This window comes from Mus musculus, chromosome 1, assembly GCF_000001635.26.
Source record: "Mus musculus strain C57BL/6J chromosome 1, GRCm38.p6 C57BL/6J".
NCBI classification, from domain to species: Eukaryota; Metazoa; Chordata; class Mammalia; order Rodentia; family Muridae; genus Mus; species Mus musculus.
In genome coordinates this window covers 47237988-47257608 of record NC_000067.6, presented here as the reverse complement: position 1 = coordinate 47257608, position 19621 = coordinate 47237988, and the positions used below count along the sequence as shown (strand labels likewise).

At 39.4% G+C, this 19621-nt stretch overlaps 1 long non-coding RNA gene across 1 annotated transcript in view; it reads right to left on the bottom strand.

Annotated features, from left to right (window-relative positions):
- The window catches only part of Gm39638, a 36215-nt gene extending 30469 nt beyond the window's left edge, over positions 1–5746 (bottom strand). The window contains exon 1 of the long non-coding RNA XR_865414.3: positions 5675–5746. This is a non-coding gene — a long non-coding RNA (predicted gene, 39638). The remainder of the gene's footprint in view (positions 1–5674) is intronic.
- Positions 5747–19621: the final 13875 nt, after the last annotated feature.

The window sequence follows — 19621 nt, the reverse complement described above, 5'->3', positions numbered from 1 at the left end:
AGAACTTCTCAGGAGACAGATGTATCAGGCTCCTGTCAGCAAGCACTTCTTGGTATCAACAATAGTGTCTGGGTTTGCTGTCTGCATGTGAGATGGATCCCCAGGTGGGGCAGTCTCTGGATGGTCTTTCCTTCACTCTCTTCTCCACTCTTTGTATTGTTTTCATAAATAGTAAATTATGTATTATGTCTTATCCTGCCCTAGTGTTGAGGTAGGATAGATAGGTTGAGACAAAATTTTACAAAAATTGGAAAATGGTTCATTTGAACTTCTATTTGTGGCTGATATGTTGAAGCAGAGTATCTCAAGTTGGCTGTGGCCTCACATGTAGGTCAAGATAGCCTTGGATTCATAATTCTTCTGTCTCTGTCTGAATTTTGGGGGCTCAAAAGTGTAGGCATTTTAACCGCAATTTATCTCCTGGTAAATATGAGATATTAGAATTTATTAATAATAACAATACATTACCTCTGTAAAAATCACAACAGGGTGACATACCACAAAAGTAATTTTATCTTCACAATTTAATGAGGCTAGAAGAATCATGACTAGCACAAAGGATGCCATCATTATCCCCACAGAAAAGATAAAGATACGGGATTTGACAGCAGAGGGAAGAAATGAAGTGAGCAGAGTCTAAGCATAGCTCAAGTATTTCCTCTGCACAATCCTCTGCCTCTCTCCCCGTGGCTCCATTTCACTTTATTCAATCTGAGTAACTCAACAGAATTTGCACCTCTCTTTCTTCAACTACCCTTATTACACTCACACATTCTAACTGGGAACTATAAACTTCATATGATATACAACTGAAGCATGCTGGTCTTGTTAAAAGAATATAATTTTAAGTCACCTCTAACTTTCAAAAACAGGTTGGAAAACATGGCCCTTCTTTTGAAATATAAGTACATGATATTCTCTTGTTCTACTCACAATGAAATTGGCATCATTAAGCTATGGCTTTCTCCCCTTAAAATGTATCCTATATCATAAAAGACATGCTTATGACAGATGAAAAGAAAAAATCTTTTTTCTTTAATTTGGGGTTCTTAACAGAAAGAGACCTCCCCGGACCACTGACTCCCCATCTTATTTCAGCAAAATCTTTTTATATGTGATAAGGAAGGGACCAGAACCATTTCTCTTGTGAGAATAAGAGGCATTATATTCATGAATGGCTTTAGAGTCTCATTTTATTCTCTTATTCACTTTGAATTTCTACAACAAAACACTATGACTAGTTATCCTAGACAGCAGACATTTATCTCTCACTGTTCCAGAGAGTGAGAGGCCAAGGTGATGCAAGATTTGATGCTGTGGAGAGCATGTGTGCTGGTTTTCAGTCAGATATCTATTTGAAGCAAAGAAAGGGTTGGTCTATCTGCACAGTGGCACTAAATACATCTTTTAAAAGTAGCAGTTAGGGCCTCACCTAATCTAATAACAACCCCTAAGCCCAAAACCCATCATCCTAAGAATTATTTGTATTTCACTATATGAATTTTAAGTAAGTACAAAAGTTCAGCCACTAATGCTATCAACATGACATCCAGTACATATTTAATAATTCTTTGCTAGTTGTCCTAAAAATCCTAATTACCTGATGAACAGAATATAGCAAAAGAACATTTCAAGAACATAGTTATGGAGAATAAAGTGTATCAAAAGTGAAGAAACATACAGATACATCATTACACATATGCACATGCAAAATTGAAATCTTGGATAGACATATGAAATAAGACATGGAGAATTTGTTTTTCTGTATCTGAAATATGTTGCTTAGCAAAGTAATTTTCAGGTCTTAGGGAGAACTAGGGAAGATAAAACAAAGGAAGGAATAAAGAAAGCATGTGGCATGAAGGGAAAAAGGACAACTTGGGTTTGGTGGAGGCAGAAGACATGCAGGAGGGAAGCAGAGTCATGGGAGTGTGGAGAGAGGGAGGAGCATCGCCAAAAAAAAAGTGTAAGCATGAATATGCCATAGTGTTGCAGAAATACATTAGTTTGTATGCTAATTTTTTAAACTAATAAAAGGAGGACCTGACCACAAAGCTCAGTGGTAGGTGATTATCTAGGGAGCTTGAGGTCTCAAGTTCAATTCCCTAGAAAAGGAAGAAAGAGACAGAGAGACATAATAGTGGGAGGGAAGGTGAAAAGGGAGGGAGGGAAGACGGAAGGAAGGGAAAAGTGAGTTTACAACGTAAGAGCCTGGTTTCACCTAAAGCAGCATCAGGCTCATGGGAATGCTACTATCAACCAGAGGAAAGATGCAGATTGCTACTCTGGACCAGATTTAAACTCATGCATACAACTAGTATTAACTACTTAACCAGAAACCAAACTATTGTTGTGTTCTAGATGCTTCACAAAGACTTAAGGTACAGCTATGTTTGAGACCACTTCAGAGCAGGGTATCATGCACACCTGTAATCTGAACACTAAGGATACTGAAGCAGAAGGATGAGAGTGTCACACTACTCTGGGCTACATAACAAGACCCTGTTTCAAAAAGAAACAACAAGAAAAACCTTATTTATACAACATTATTAAAAAAGGGAAAGGCCAAAAGAAGGAGGGGTTCCTGACATTAGCCTGAACCTCCTGAGTGTACACATTTTAGAAGGCATCTTATGTTGTTTTGTTTAATTTTCGTAAAAGTGTCATCTACAAAAAGACTTTAAAAGTCAGACATTTTATATGAGAAAATAGGTACTCTAAAAGTGTAAGGAACTGCTGGGTGTCGTGGAGCACGCCTTTAGTCCCAGCACTCGGGAGGTAGAGGCAGGCGGATTTCTGGGTTCGAGGCCAGCCTGGTCTACAAAGTGAGTTCCAGAACAGCCAGGGCTATACAGAGAAACCCTGTCTCGAAAAACAAACAAAAAACCGGAAAACCAAAGCACCAAAACAATAATAAAAAAAAAGTGTACCAATGTTTTTTGTTTTGTTTTGTTTTGTTTTTCCCATTGTAATTACTACAAGGAAGAGCTAGTGAGCGAGCTCTGGAGTCCACAAGAAATCACTCCAAAAATTAGTGCCACAGAACACTACAACTTAACATAGTGTACTTTATATCCCTTGACATTTTCTAACAGTCTTCTTAACATGTTTGAATTGAAAATAGTTGGTTATATGCCTGTGACAGATTGCTAAGTGGAAAGAAATTATGCCAGGAAAAATAGAACAGACCTAAAGAAATTGTAGTAAAAATAAAAGAGGAAATCTAAAAGCTTAAAAGTATAAGTAAAATCAAACTATACAGAGATTTTGGAATTAGACTAATGACTCATATAAAAAGGTTAGACCATAATGTTAGATGCAAAGAACATATTAGGGTTACACAAAATATATTCAAATGCTCAAACATCTATGTTCAAATGCATAGAAAAAAATCTATACAAAAACTATGAAAGATTAAGCTAGATTAATATGATCACTATTCTCTGTTCCTTCAGATCCAATCTCCCAGTCTCATCTCCAGGTCTACAGCTGAACACCGTGACAAGTTTCCCTACTCCTCTGTTCCCACCTTCTATAGATCTCACAGATCTTCCTCTTCTAATCTTCCCTACTCCCTGTACTTGATTTACCCTAGCCTCCAACCCTAACAACAGCCCTAGCAAGAGCAACAAGTTGGCTGACAGCAGATCCACACCTCTCGTCTGCTCCTCCAGATCCAATCCCTCCTCCCTATCTTGTCTCACCCCTAGCTCTGGAGCTAAAACAGAAAGAAAGAAAGAAAGAAAGAAAGAAAGAAAGAAAGAAAGAAAGAAAGGAGAGAGGGAGGGAGGGAGGAAGGAAGGAAGGAAGGGAGGGAGGGAGGGAGGGAGGGAGGGAGGGAGGGAGGGAGGGAGGGAAGAAGGGAAGAAGGGAAGAAGGGAAAAAGGGAAGAAGGAAGGAACAAAAGGGGGAAGGAAGGAAGGGGGAGGGAAAGAGAGAGAGAGAGAAAACCACACATACACACATACACACACACACACCACAAAGTACAAGAAAATTAGTAAAACTGTTTAAGGCATGAACATAGAAATAGAATTGATTATAAAAACCAAGGGAATGCTGGTGAAATGAAATTTTTGGCAATTCAAACAGAAACTGCAGAGGCAAGCTTCAGCAAGAAAATACAAGAGATAGAAGAAAGAATCTCAGGCATTGAAGATATAATAGAAAGCATGGGTACATCAGTCAAAGAAAATACGAAATCTAAAATATTTCCCACATGAAATATTCAGGAAATTTGAGATACTAAGAAAAGACCAAGTTTTGCAATAATAGGAAAGAGGAAAGAAGAGACTACTACCTCAAAGGGCCAGAAAGTTTTTTCATATTTTTTGTTAGTTAATTATTTATATTCCAAATGATGTCCCCAGCCCCTCCTTGCCAGAGTTCTTCCCCTCATTGCCCCCTTCCTTTGCCTCTGACAGGGTGCCCCGCCCCCTGTATTCCCTAACCTGAGGAATCAAGTCCCTACAACATTAGGCACATCCTCTTCTACTGAGACCAGACAAGGCAGCCATCTGCTACATATGTGCTGGGGGGCCTCAGACTAGTCCTTGTATGCATTTTGGTAGGTGGCTCAGTTTCTGGGAGGTGCCAGGTGTTTTTAACACTGCTGATCTTCCTATAGAGTTGCTATCTCCTTCAGTTTCTTTAATTCTTCCATTTTCAACAAAATTATAAGAGAAAAATTTCCTAACCTAAGGTAAGAGATTATTGAAAGGTACAAGAAGCTTACAGAACACAAAATAGACTAGAAAAAAAGATATTTTTGCCACATAATAATCAAAACAGTAGACATAACGATGAAAAAATGAATATTCAAAACTGCAAAGAGAAAAGGCCATGTAACATATATAGGCAGAGTTTTCAGAAATATATATGACTTCGCAGTGGAGACTGTGAAAGCCATGGGATAGGCCCTAGATTGATATGCTGCAGACCCTAAGAGACCACAGATACCAGCATAGAATTTTATACCCAGCAAAACCTTCAATCACCATGGATGGAGAAAATAAGATATTCTATGAGTAAAGTCAAACTTAATCAATATCTATCTAAAAACCAAGGGCTTCATATTGTAATAGAAGAAAAACTCCAACTTAATAACTTAACTATACCCAAGAAAACACATGAAATATATAATGTTACACCAGCAAACTCAAAAGAAGAGAAATACATACAACAACAACACCAACAACAAAAATAACAAGAATTATAAATCTTTGATCACTGATATCACTCAATATCCAGGCCTCAATTCACCAGTTAAAAGACACAAACTAACAGAATGAATGTGTAAACAGACAGAATTCTTGACTATGATTTCTTTTCTTTCTAGAGCTTTCCAGTTTTGTCTTAAATTGCTAGTATTAGTTCACTCCAGTCTATGTTTGTTTACATGTTTTATTTATGTAGGCCGTAATTACTATGACCTTTTCTATTAGACCATCTTTCATTGTGTCCAATAAGTGTCTGTATGATGTGATCTTTTATTGAATTCTAAAAAAGTCTTTAATTTCTTTCTTTATTCTTGTCTTGACCTATTTTTCATTCAGTAGAGATTTGTTGTTTCCACAATTTTGAAAGGTTTTTATGTTTTTGTTTTTATTTTCTTGTTTTTGTTAGCTATTAGCTTGGTTCTTAGGTTTATTTGTTTGGAGTATCTTTTTCCTACCTTTTACTGTGAGATAACTTCTCTTTGATGTTGAGGTGAATTTCTTATATGCAGCAGAAGGATGAATTCTGTCTGGAGACAATATGCAAATTAGTAAAATCAAAAATGAAGAGGTAGACATAACAAGAGACACTAGGAAAATCAGAGAATCATAAGGACACAATTTAAAAACTTGCACTCCATCAAACTGGAAAATCTAAAAGATCGATGCCATTTACCAAAGTTAATCAGATAAGCAATTTAATCACACCTATATCCCCTAGCAAAATAAAAGCAATCATAAATTCTCCCAACAATAAGGGCCAGACCATTTTAAGCACAAACTTCCATCAGACCTTCAAAGAACAAGTAATGCTAATATCCCTCTTTCTTAATTCTCTTAATTACTAAGAAACTGAAGAAGTTGAGGAGGATACCAATTGGAAAAGAAGTCAAAAAATATTTATTTGCATAAAATATAACAGTATACATAAGTGACCTTTAAATTTCCACCAGAGAAGTCTCATACCTAGTAAACTGAGCAAAGTAGCTATATTCAAAATTAACTTCAAAAATCAGTAGCCTTCTTTTATATAAATGACCAACAAACTGAAAAAAAAATCAGAAAAACAACACCTTTTACAATAGCCTCACACGATAGAAAATATCGTGAGATAGTACTAAGCAAATAAATGAAAAAGTTGTATGGTAAAAATCTTCAAGTTTTTGAAGAAAGAAATAGAAAAAGGCAGAAGATGCAAGGATTTCCCATGCTCATGGATCAAAAAAATTAATATAGTAAAAAGGGCCATCTTACCAAAGTAATCCCTAAGGGGGGGAGTGGGTGGGTAGGGGAGTGGGGGTGGGTGGGTAAGGGGGACTTTTGGTATAGCATTGGAAATGTAAATGAGCTAAATACCTAATAAAAAATGAAAAAAAAAAAAAAAAAAAAAAAAGAAAACACACACGAGAGAGCTTCTGAGGCGGTGCCATCTTCAGCTCCAGGCAACCGGCCACCTTCCTGGTGAGTGCACAGGGATCCGCCAGCCCGAGAGGTTTGTGCCTCAGGCCCTGGCAGCGGGAGTCTCCTTGGCTCCAGGACTCCGCAGAGGGCAGGCTGCACGGGTGATGGTGTGGAATACAGAGGCCAGCCGTTTCTGGGAAAGGCGAGAGCCAGAGAGCTTCTGAGGCGGTGCCATCTTCGGCTCCAGACAACCGACCACCTTCCTGGCCAAAGCAACACAGCTTCTGGGAAAGATCCTGTTTTGGGCCTTCATCTTCAGCCAGGAGGAGGTCCAAACACCAGATAACTGTGCACCTACCCTGAAAGAGGAGAGCTTGCCTGCAGAGACTGCTCTGACCACTGAAACTCAGAGGAGAGAGCTAGTCTCCCACGTCTGCTGATAGAGGGTAACAAAAGCAACAGAGGAACAATCTCTAAACAAAGACAACTATAACAACTAACTCTGGAGATTGCCAGATGGCAAAAGGTAAACTTAAGAATCCTACTAACAGGAACCAAGACCACTCACCATCATCAGAACCCAGCACTCCCACTTCTCCCAGTCCAGGACATCCTAACACACCTGAAAAGGTAGACCTGGATTTAAAAGCATTTCTCATGATGATGGTAGAGGACATAAAGAAGGAATTTAATAACTCACTTAAAGAAATACAGGAGAACACTGCTAAAGAGTTACAAGTCCTTAAAGAAAAACAGGAAAACACAACCAAACAGGTAGAAGTCCTTATAGAAAAACAGGAAAACACATCGAAACAGGTGATAGAAATGAACAAAACCATACTAGACCTAAGAAGGGAAGTAGACACAATAAAGAAAACCCAAAGTGAGGCAACACTGGAGATAGAAACCCTAGGAAAGAAATCTGGAACCATAGATTTGAGCATCAGCAACAGAATACAAGAGTTGGAAGAGAGAATCTCAGGTGCAGAAGATTCCATAGAGAACATCGGCACAACAATCAAAGAAAATGGAAAATGCAAAAAGATCCTAACTCAAAACATCCAGGAAATCCAGGACACAATGAGAAGACCAAACCTACGGATAATAGGAGTGGATGAGAATGAAGATTTTCAACTCAAAGGACCAGCAAACATCTTCAACAAAATTATTGAAGAAAACTTCCCAAATCTAAAGAAAGAGATGCCCATGAACATACAAGAAGCCTATAGAACTCCAAATAGACTGGACCAGAAAAGAAATTCCTCCCGACACATAATAATCAGAACATCAAATGCACTAAATAAAGATAGAATACTAAAAGCAGTAAGGGAAAAAGGTCAAGTAACATATAAAGGCAAGCTTATCAGAATTACACCAGATCTTTCACCAGAGACTATGAAAGCCAGAAGAGCCTGGACAGATGTTATACACACACTAAGAGAACACAAATTCCAGCCCAGGCTACTATACCCAGCCAAACTCTCAATTACCATAGATGGAGAAACCAAAGTATTCCACGATAAAAATAAATTCACCCATTATCTCTCCAAGAATCCAGCCCTTCAAAGGATAATAACAGAAAAAAACCAATACAAGGACGGGAACCACGCCCTAGAAACAACAAGAAGATAATCCCTCAACAAAACTAAAAGAAGACAGCCACAAGAACAGAATGCCACCTTTAACAACTAAAATAACAGGAAGCAACAATTACTTTTCCTTATTATCTCTTTATATCAGTGGTCTCAACTCCCCAATAAAAAGACATAGACTAACAGACTGGCTACACAAACAGGACCCAACATTCTGCTGCTTACAGGAAACCCATCTCAGGGAAAAAGACAGACACTACCTCAGAGTGAAAGGCTGGAAAACAATTTTCCAAGCAAATGGTCTGAAGAAACAAGCTGAAGTAGCCATTTTAATATCAGATAAAATCGACTTCCAACCCAAAGTTATCAAAAAAGACAAGGAGGGACACTTCATACTCATCAAAGGTAAAATCCTCCAGGAGGAACTCACAATTCTGAATATCTACGCTCCAAATGCAAGGGCAGCCACATTCATTAAAGACACCTTAGTAAAGCTCAAAGCACACATTGCACCTCACACAATAATAGTGGGAGACTTCAACACACCACTTTCATCAATGGACAGATGGTGGAAAAAGAAACTAAACAGGGACACAGTGAAACTAACAGAAGTTATGAAACAAATGGACCTGACAGATATCTACAGAACATTTTATCCTAAAACAAAAGGATATACCTTCTTCTCAGCACCTCACGGGACCTTCTCCAAAATTGACCATATAATTGGTCACAAAACAGGCCTCAACAGATACAAAAATATTGAAATTGTCCCATGTATCCTATCAGACCACCATGGCTTAAGACTGATCTTCAATAACAACATAAATAATGGAAAGCCAACATTCACGTGGAAACTGAATAACACTCTTCTCAATGATACCTTGGTCAAGGAAGGAATAAAGAAAGAAATTAAAGACTTTTTAGAGTTTAATGAAAATGAAGCCACAACGTACCCAAACCTATGGGACACAATGAAAGCATTTCTAAGAGGGAAACTCATAGCTCTGAGTGCCTCCAAGAAGAAACGGGAGACAGCACATACTAGCAGCTTGACAACACATCTAAAAGCCCTAGAAAAAAAGGAAGCAAATTCACCCAAGAGGAGTAGACGGCAGGAAATAATCAAACTCAGGGGTGAAATCAACCAAGTGGAAACAAGAAGAACTATTCAAAGAATTAACCAAACGAGGAGTTGGTTCTATGAGAAAATCAACAAGATAGATAAACCCTTAGCTAGACTCACTAAAGGGCACAGGGACAAAATCCTAATTAACAAAATCAGAAATGAAAAGGGAGACATAACAACAGATCCTGAAGAAATCCAAAACACCATCAGATCCTTCTACAAAAGGCTATACTCAACAAAACTGGAAAACCTGGACGAAATGGACAAATTTCTGGACAGATACCAGGTACCAAAGTTGAATCAGGATCAAGTTGACCATCTAAACAGTCCCATATCACCTAAAGAAATAGAAGCAGTTATTAATAGTCTCCCAACCAAAAAAAGCCCAGGACCAGATGGGTTTAGTGCAGAGTTCTATCAGACCTTCAAAGAAGATCTAATTCCAGTTCTGCACAAACTATTTCACAAAATAGAAGTAGAAGGTACTCTACCCAACTCATTTTATGAAGCCACAATTACTCTGATACCTAAACCACAGAAAGATCCAACAAAGATAGAAAACTTCAGACCAATTTCTCTTATGAATATTGATACAAAAATACTCAATAAAATTCTCGCTAACCGAATCCAAGAACACATTAAAGCAATCATCCATCCTGACCAAGTAGGTTTTATTCCAGGGATACAGGGATGGTTTAATATACGAAAATCCATCAATGTAATCCATTATATAAACAAACTCAAAGACAAAAACCACATGATCATCTCGTTAGATGCAGAAAAAGCATTTGACAAGATCCAACACCCATTCATGATAAAAGTTTTGGAAAGATCAGGAATTCAAGGCCCATACCTAAACATGATAAAAGCAATCTACAGCAAACCAGTAGCCAACATCAAAGTAAATGGAGAGAAGCTGGAAGCAATCCCACTAAAATCAGGGACTAGACAAGGCTGCCCACTTTCTCCCTACCTTTTCAACATAGTACTTTAAGTATTAGCCAGAGCAATTCGACAACAAAAGGAGATCAAGGGGATACAAATTGGAAAAGAGGAAGTCAAAATATCACTTTTTGCAGATGATATGATAGTATATGTAAGTGACCCTAAAAATTCTACCAGAGAACTCCTAAACCTGATAAACAGCTTCGGTGAAGTAGCTGGATATAAAATAAACTCAAACAAGTCAATGGCCTTTCTCTATACAAAGAATAAACAGGCTGAGAAAGAAATTAGGGAAACAACACCCTTCTCAATAGTCACAAATAATATAAAATATCTTGGCGTGACTCTAACTAAGGAGGTGAAAGATCTGTATGATAAAAACTTCAAATCTCTGAAGAAAGAAATTAAAGAAGATCTCAGAAGATGGAAAGATCTCCCATGCTCATGGATTGGCAGGATCAACATTGTAAAAATGGCTATCTTGCCAAAAGCAATCTACAGATTCAATGCAATCCCCATCAAAATTCCAACTCAATTCTTCAACGAATTGGAAGGAGCAATTTGCAAATTTGTCTGGAATAACAAAAAACCTAGGATAGCAAAAAGTCTTCTCAAGGATAAAAGAACTTCTGGCGGAATCACCATGCCAGACCTAAAGCTTTACTACAGAGCAATTGTGATAAAAACTGCATGGTACTGGTATAGAGACAGACAAGTAGACCAATGGAATAGAATTGAAGATCCAGAAATGAACCCACACACCTATGGTCACTTGATCTTCGACAAGGGAGCTAAAACCATCCAGTGGAAGAAAGACAGCATTTTCAACAATTGGTGCTGGCACAACTGGTTGTTATCATGTAGAAGAATGCGAATCGATCCATACTTATCTCCTTGTACTAAGGTCAAATCTAAGTGGATCAAGGAACTTCACATAAAACCAGAGACACTGAAACTTATAGAGGAGAAAGTGGGGAAAAGCCTTGAAGATATGGGCACAGGGGAAAAATTCCTGAACAGAACAGCAATGGCTTGTGCTGTAAGATCGAGAATCGACAAATGGGACCTAATGAAACTCCAAAGTTTCTGCAAGGCAAAAGACACCGTCAATAAGACAAAAAGACCACCAACAGATTGGGAAAGGATCTTTACCTATCCTAAATCAGATAGGGGACTAATATCCAACATATATAAAGAACTCAAGAAGGTGGACTTCAGAAAATCAAATAACCCCATTAAAAAATGGGGCTCAGAACTGAACAAAGAATTCTCACCTGAGGAATACCGAATGGCAGAGAAGCACTTGAAAAAATGTTCAACATCCTTAATCATCAGGGAAATGCAAATCAAAACAACCCTGAGATTCCACCTCACACCAGTCAGAATGGCTAAGATCAAAAATTCAGGTGACAGCAGATGCTGGCGAGGATGTGGAGAAAGAGGAACACTCCTCCATTGTTGGTGGGAGTGCAGGCTTGTACAACCACTCTGGAAATCAGTCTGGCGGTTCCTCAGAAAACTGGACATAGTACTACCGGAGGATCCAGCAATACCTCTCCTGGGCATATATCCAGAAGATGCCCCAACAGGTAAGAAGGACACATGCTCCACTATGTTCATAGCAGCCTTATTTATAATAGCCAGAAGCTGGAAAGAACCTAGATGCCCCTCAACAGAGGAATGGATACAGAAAATGTGGTACATCTACACAATGGAGTACTACTCAGCTATTAAAAAGAATGAATTTATGAAATTCCTAGCCAAATGGATGGACCTGGAGTGCATCATCCTGAGTGAGGTAACACATTCACAAAGAAACTCACACAATATGTATTCACTGATAAGTGGATATTAGCCCCAAACCTAGGATACCCAAGATATAAGATATAATTTGCTAAACACATGAAACTCAAGGAGAATGAAGACTGAAGTGTGGACACTATGCCCCTCCTTAGATTTGGGAACAAAACACCCATGGAAGGAGTTACAGAGACGGAGTTTGGAGCTGAGATGAAAGGAAGGACCATGTAGAGACTGCCATAGCCAGGGATCCACACCATAATCAGCATCCAAACGCTGACACCATTGCATACACTAGCAAGATTTTATTGAAAGGACGCAGATGTAGCTGTCTCTTGTGAGACTATGCCGGGGCCCAGCAAACACAGAAGTGGATGCTCACAGTCAGCTAATGGATGGATCATAGGGCTCCCAATGGAGGAGCTAGAGAAAGTAGCCAAGGAGCTAAAGGGATCTGCAACCCTATAGGTGGAACAACATTATGAGCTAACCAGTACCCCGGAGCGCTTGACTCTAGCTGCATATATATCATATATATCAAAAGATGGCCTAATCGGCCATCACTGGAAAGAGAGGCCCATTGGACTTGCAAACTTTATATGCCCCAGTACAGGGGAATACCAGGGCCAAAAAGGGGGAGTGGGTGGGCAGGGGAGTGGGGGTGGGTGGATATGGGGGACTTTTGGTATAGCATGAAATGTAAATGAGTTAAATACCTAATAAAAATTGGAAAAAAAAATATCGGATAAAATCGACTTCCAACCCAAAGTTATCAAAAAAGACAAGGAGGGACACTTCATACTCATCAAAGGTAAAATCCTCCAGGAGGAACTCACAATTCTGAATATCTACGCTCCAAATGCAAGGGCAGCCACATTCATTAAAGACACCTTAGTAAAGCTCAAAGCACACATTGCACCTCACACAATAATATTGGGAGACTTCAACACACCACTTTCATCAATGGACAGATCATGGAAAAAGAAACTAAACAGGGACACAGTGAAACTAACAGAAGTTATGAAACAAATGGACCTGACAGATATCTACAGAACATTTTATCCTAAAACAAAAGGATATACCTTCTTCTCAGCACCTCACGGGACCTTCTCCAAAATTGACCATATAATTGGTCACAAAACAGGCCTCAACAGATACAAAAATATTGAAATTGTCCCATGTATCCTATCAGACCACCATGGCTTAAGACTGATCTTCAATAACAACATAAATAATGGAAAGCCAACATTCACGTGGAAACTGAACAACACTCTTCTCAATGATACCTTGGTCAAGGAAGGAATAAAGAAAGAAATTAAAGACTTTTTAGAGTTTAATGAAAATGAAGCCACAACGTACCCAAACCTATGGGACACAATGAAAGCATTTCTAAGAGGGAAACTCATAGCTCTGAGTGCCTCCAAGAAGAAACGGGAGAGAGCACATACTAGCAGCTTGACAACACATCTAAAAGCTCTAGAAAAAAAGGAAGCAAATTCACCCAAGAGGAGTAGACGGCAGGAAATAATCAAACTCAGGGGTGAAATCAACCAAGTGGAAACAAGAAGAACTATTCAAAGAATTAACCAAACGAGGAGTTGGTTCTTTGAGAAAATCAACAAGATAGATAAACCCTTAGCTAGACTCACTAAAGCGCACAGGGACAAAATCCTAATTAACAAAATCAGAAATGAAAAGGGAGACATAACATCAGATCCTGAAGAAATCCAAAACACCATCAGATCCTTCTACAAAAGGCTATACTCAACAAAACTGGAAAACCTGGACGAAATGGACAAATTTCTGGACAGATACCAGGTACCAAAGTTGAATCAGGATCAAGTTGACCTTCTTAACAGTCCCATATCCCCTAAAGAAATAGAAGCAGTTATAAACAGTCTCCCAGCCAAAAAAAAAAGCCCAGGACCAGACGGGTTTAGTGCAGAGTTCTATCAGACCTTCAAAGAAGATCTAATTCCAGTTCTGCACAAACTATTTCACAAAATAGAAGTAGAAGGTACTCTACCCAACTGATTTTATGAAGCCACTATTACTCTGATACCTAAACCACAGAAAGACCCAACAAAGATAGAGAACTTCAGACCAATTTCTCTTATGAATATAGATGCAAAAATCCTCAATAAAATTCTCGCTAATCGAATCCAAGAACATATTAAAGCAATCATCCATCCTGACCAAGTAGGTTTTATACCAGGGATGCAGGGATGGTTTAATATACGAAAATCCATCAATGTAATCCATTATATAAACAAACTCAAAGACAAAAACCACATGATCATCTCGTTAGATGCAGAAAAAGCATTTGACAAGATCCAACACCCATTCATGATAAAAGTGTTGGAAAGATCAGGAATTCAAGGCCCATACCTAAACATGATAAAAGCAATCTACAGCAAACCAGTAGCCAACATCAAAGTAAATGGAGAGAAGCTGGAAGCAATCCCACTAAAATTAGGGACTAGACAAGGCTGCCCACTTTCTCCCTACCTTTTCAACATAGTACTTGAAGTATTAGCCAGAGCAATTCGACAACAAAAGGAGATCAAGGGGATACAAATTGGAAAAGAGGAAGTCAAAATATCACATTTTGCAGATGATATGATAGTATATATAAGTGACCCTAAAAATTCTACCAGAGAACTCCTAAACCTGATAAACAGCTTCAATGAAGTAGCTGGATATAAAATTAACTCAAACAAGTCAATGGCCTTTCTCTATACAAAGAATAAACAGGCTGAGAAAGAAATTAGGGAAACAACACCCTTCTCAATAGTCACAAATAATATAAAATATCTTGGCGTGACTCTAACTAAGGAGGTGAAAGATCTGTATGATAAAAACTTCAAGTCTCTGAAGAAAGAAATTAAAGAAGATCTCAGAAGATGGAAAGATCTCCCATGCTCATGGATTGGCAGGATCAACATTGTAAAAATGGCTATCTTGCCAAAAGCAATCTACAGATTCAATGCAATCCCCATCAAAATTCCAACTCAATTCTTCAACGAATTAGAAGGAGCAATTTGCAAATTCATCTGGAATAACAAAAAAGCTAGGATAGCAAAAAGTCTTCTCAAGGATAAAAGAACCTCTGGTGGAATCACCATGCCTGACCTAAAGCTTTGCTACAGAGCAATTGTGATAAAAACTGCATGGTACTGGTATAGAGACAGACAAATAGACCAATGGAATAGAATTGAAGACCCAGAAATGAACCCACGCACCTATGGTCACTTGATCTTCGACAAGGGAGCTAAAACCATCCAGTGGAAGAAGGACAGCATTTTCAACAATTGGTGCTGGCTCAACTGGTTGTTATCATGTAGAAGAATGCGAATCGATCCATACTTATCTCCTTGTACTAAGGTCAAATCTAAGTGGATCAAGGAACTTCACATAAAACCAGAGACACTGAAACTTATAGAGGAGAAAGTGGGGAAAAGCCTTGAAGATATGGGCACAGGGGAAAAATTCCTGTACAGAACAGCAATGGCTTGTACTGTAAGTTCGAGAATTGACAAATGGGACCTAATGAAACTCCAAAGTTTCTGCAAGGCAAAAGACACCGTCAGTAAGACAAAAAGACCACCAACAGATTGGGAAAGGATCATTACCTATCCTAAATCAGATAGGGGACTAATATCCAACATATATAAAGAACTCAAGAAGGTGGACTTCAGAAAATCAAATAACCCCATTAAAAAATGGGGCTCAGAACTGAACAAAGAATCCTCACCTGAGGAATACCGATTGGCAGAGAAACACCTGAAAAAATGTTCAACATCCTTAATCATCAGGGAAATGCAAATCAAAACAACCCTGAGATTCCACCTCACACCAGTCAGAATGGCTAACATGAAAAATTCAGGTGACAGCAGATGCTGGCGTGGATGTGGAGAAAGAGGAACACTCCTCCATTGTTGGTGGGATTGCAGGCTTGTACAACCACTCTGGAAATCAGTCTGGCGGTTCCTCAGAAAATTGGACATAGTACTACTGGAGGATCCAGCAATACCTCTCCTGGGTATATATCCAGAAGATGCCCCAACTGGTAAGAAGGACACATGCTCCACTATGTTCATAGCAGCCTCATTTATAATAGCCAGAAGCTGGAAAGAACCCAGATGCCCCTCAACAGAGGAATGGATACAGAAAATGTGGTACATCTACACAATGGAGTACTACTCAGCTATTAAAAAGAATGAATTTATGAAATTCCTAGCCAAATGGATGGACCTGGAGGGCATCATCCTGAGTGAGGTAACACATTCACAAAGAAACTCACACAATATGTACTCACTGATAAGTGGATATTAGCCCCAAACCTAGGATACCCAAGATATAAGTTACAATTTCTTAAACACATGAAACTCAAGAAGAATGAAGACTGAAGTGTGGACACTATGCCCCTCCTTAGAATTGGGAACAAAACACCCATGGAAGGAGTTACAGAGACAAAGTTTGGAGCTGAGATGAAAGGATGGACCATGTAGAGACTGCCATATCCAGGGATCCCTCCCATAATCAGCATCCAAACGCTGACACCATTGCATACACTAGCAAGATTTTATTGAAAGGACCCAAATGTAGCTGTCTCTTGTGAGACTATGCCGGGGCCTAGCAAACACAGAAGTGGATGCTCACAGTCAGCTAATGGATGGATAACAGGGCTCCCAATGGAAGAGCTAGAGAAAGTAGCCAAGGAGCTAAAGGGATCTGCAACCCTATAGGTGGAACAACATTATGAACTAACCAGTACCCTGGAGCTCTTGACTCTAGCTGCATATATATCAAAAGATGGCCTAGTCGGCCATCACTGGAAAGAGAGGCCCATTGGACTTGCAAACTTTATATGCCCCAGTACAGGGGAACGCCAGGGCCAAAAACGGGGAGTGGGTGGGCAGGGGAGTGGGGGTGGGTGGGTATGGCGGACTTTTGGTATAGCATTGGAAATGTAAATGAGCTAAATACCTAATAAAAAATGGGAAAAAAAAAAGAAAGAAAACACACACACTTAGACACAATTGTAAACAACAAAGGAACTGTGGAAGGTCTCACCATTTCTGATCTCAAGTTATACTTCAAAACTACCGAATAAAGCAACAGGATATTGGCATAAAAAGACGTTGAGCTGGGCATGGTGGTGCATGCCTTTAATCTCAGCACTTGGGAGGCAGAGGCAGATGAATTTCTGAGTTCTCCACTACTAGTGGAATTGCAAGCTTGAACAACCACTCCGGAAGTCAGTCTGGAGGTTCCTCAGAAAATTAGACATAATACTACTGGAAGATCCAGCAATACCTCTCCTGGGCATATACCCAGAAGAAGTTCCAAATGGTAATAAGGACACATGCTACACTATGTTCATAGCAGCCTTATTTATAATATCCAGAAGCTGGAAAGAATCCAGATGTCCCTCAACAGAAGAATGGATACAGAAAATGTGGTACATTTAGACAATGGAGTACTACTCAGCTATTAAAAACAATGGATTTATGAAATTCTTGGACAAATGGATGTATCTGGAGGATATCATCCTTAGTGAGGTAAGCCAATCACAAAAGGAGTCATTAGATATGCACTCACTGATAAGTGGATATTAGCCCAGAAACATAGAACACCCAAGATACAATTTGCAAAACACAAGAAAATCAAGAAGAGGGAAGACCAATGGGTGAATACTTCATTCCTCCTTATAATAGGGAACAAAATACCCATGAAAGGAGTTACAGAGACTAAGTTTGGAGCTGAGACAAAAGGATGGACCACCTAGAGACTACCCCACACGGGGATCCATCCCATAATCAGTCACCAAACCTAGACACTATTGCATATGCCAGAAAGATTTTGCTGAAGGAACCCTGTTATAGCTGTCTCGTATGAGGCTATGCCAGTGCCTGGCAAATGCAGAAGTGGATGCTCACAATCATCTATAAGACGAAACACAGGGCCCCAATGGAGAAGCTAAAGAAAGCATCCAAGGAGCTGAAGGGGTCTGCAACCCTATAGGTGGAACAACAATATGAACTAACCAGTAACCCCAGAGCTCATATCTCTAGCTGCATATGTAGCAGAAGATGGACTAGTCAACCATCACTGGGAAGAGAGGCCCCTTGGTATTGCAATCTTTATATGCCCCAGTACAGGGGAATGCCAGGGCCAAGAAGTGGGAGTGGGTGGGTAGGGGAGCAGGGTGGGGGGAGGGTATAGGGAACTTTAGGGATAGCATTTGAAATGTATATAAAGAAAATATCTAATAAAAAAAGGTGAAAGAGAGGGAAAGAGAGAGAGAGAGAGAGAGAGAGAGAGAGAGAGATGTTGATCAAAGGAATCAAACTGAAGACCCAGACAAAAATAGATACATATGAAAACCTGATTTTTTAAAGAAGTAAGAAATAATGCAAAAAAAAATCTATACACAAACAAAACATAACTCAAGCCCAAATCGATCAAAGACCTCAACATAAAACCAGACACGCTAAACCTGATAGAACATTAAGTGGGAAATAGCCTTGAACACGTTGGCACAGGAGACAACCACCTGAACAGAACATCAGTAGCACAGGCACTATGATCAACAACAAATAAATGGGACCTCATGAAACTGAAAAGCTTCTGTAAGGCAAAGAATTTATTAATCAGGCAAGACAGAAGCCTACAGAACAGGAAATTTTTTTTTTTACCACATCCAATAAAGGACTAATATTCAAAATATATAAAGAACTCAAGAGAATAGGTATCAAAAAATAGTAGCTCAATACAAATATGAGGTTACAAATATAAACAGAATTATCAATAGAGGAATTACAACTGGCTGGGAAACACTTAAAGAATGTTGAACAACCTTAGTCATCACAGAAATGCAAATCAAATCTGCTATGAGATTTTGTCTTATACCTGTCAGAATGGCTGAGATAAATACCCAAATGACCAATCATGCAGGTGAATACTTGGAGCAAGAGGAATACTCCATTGCTGGTGAGAGTGCAAACTTGTAAATCCTCTATAGAAATCAGTGTGGTCTCTGGGCATCCATCCCATATACAGTCACCAAACCCAGACACTATTGTGGATGCTGACAAGTGCTTGCTGACAGGAGCCTGATACAGCTGTCTCCTGAGAGACTCTTCCAGAGCCTGACAAATACAGAGGTGGATGCTCTCAGCCAACCATCGGACTGAACACCAGTCACCAGTGGAGGAGTTAGAGAAATGACAGAAGGAGCTGAAGGGGTTTTCAAACCCATAGGAAGAACAACAATGTCAACCAACCAGACCCCCCAGAGCTCCCAGGGACTAAATCTCCAACCAAGGAGTACATATGAGGTAACCCATGGTTTCAGCCGCATATGTAGCAGAGGATGGCCTTGTCGGGCACCAATGGGAGGAGAGGCCCTTGGTCTTGTGAAAGCTTAATGCCCCCAGTGTAGGGGAATACCAGGGCGGGGAGGCAGGCAGGTGGGAGTGGGTGCTTGGGGGTTGCAATCAGTGTGGAGGTCCCTCAAAAAGATGGGTATCAATCTG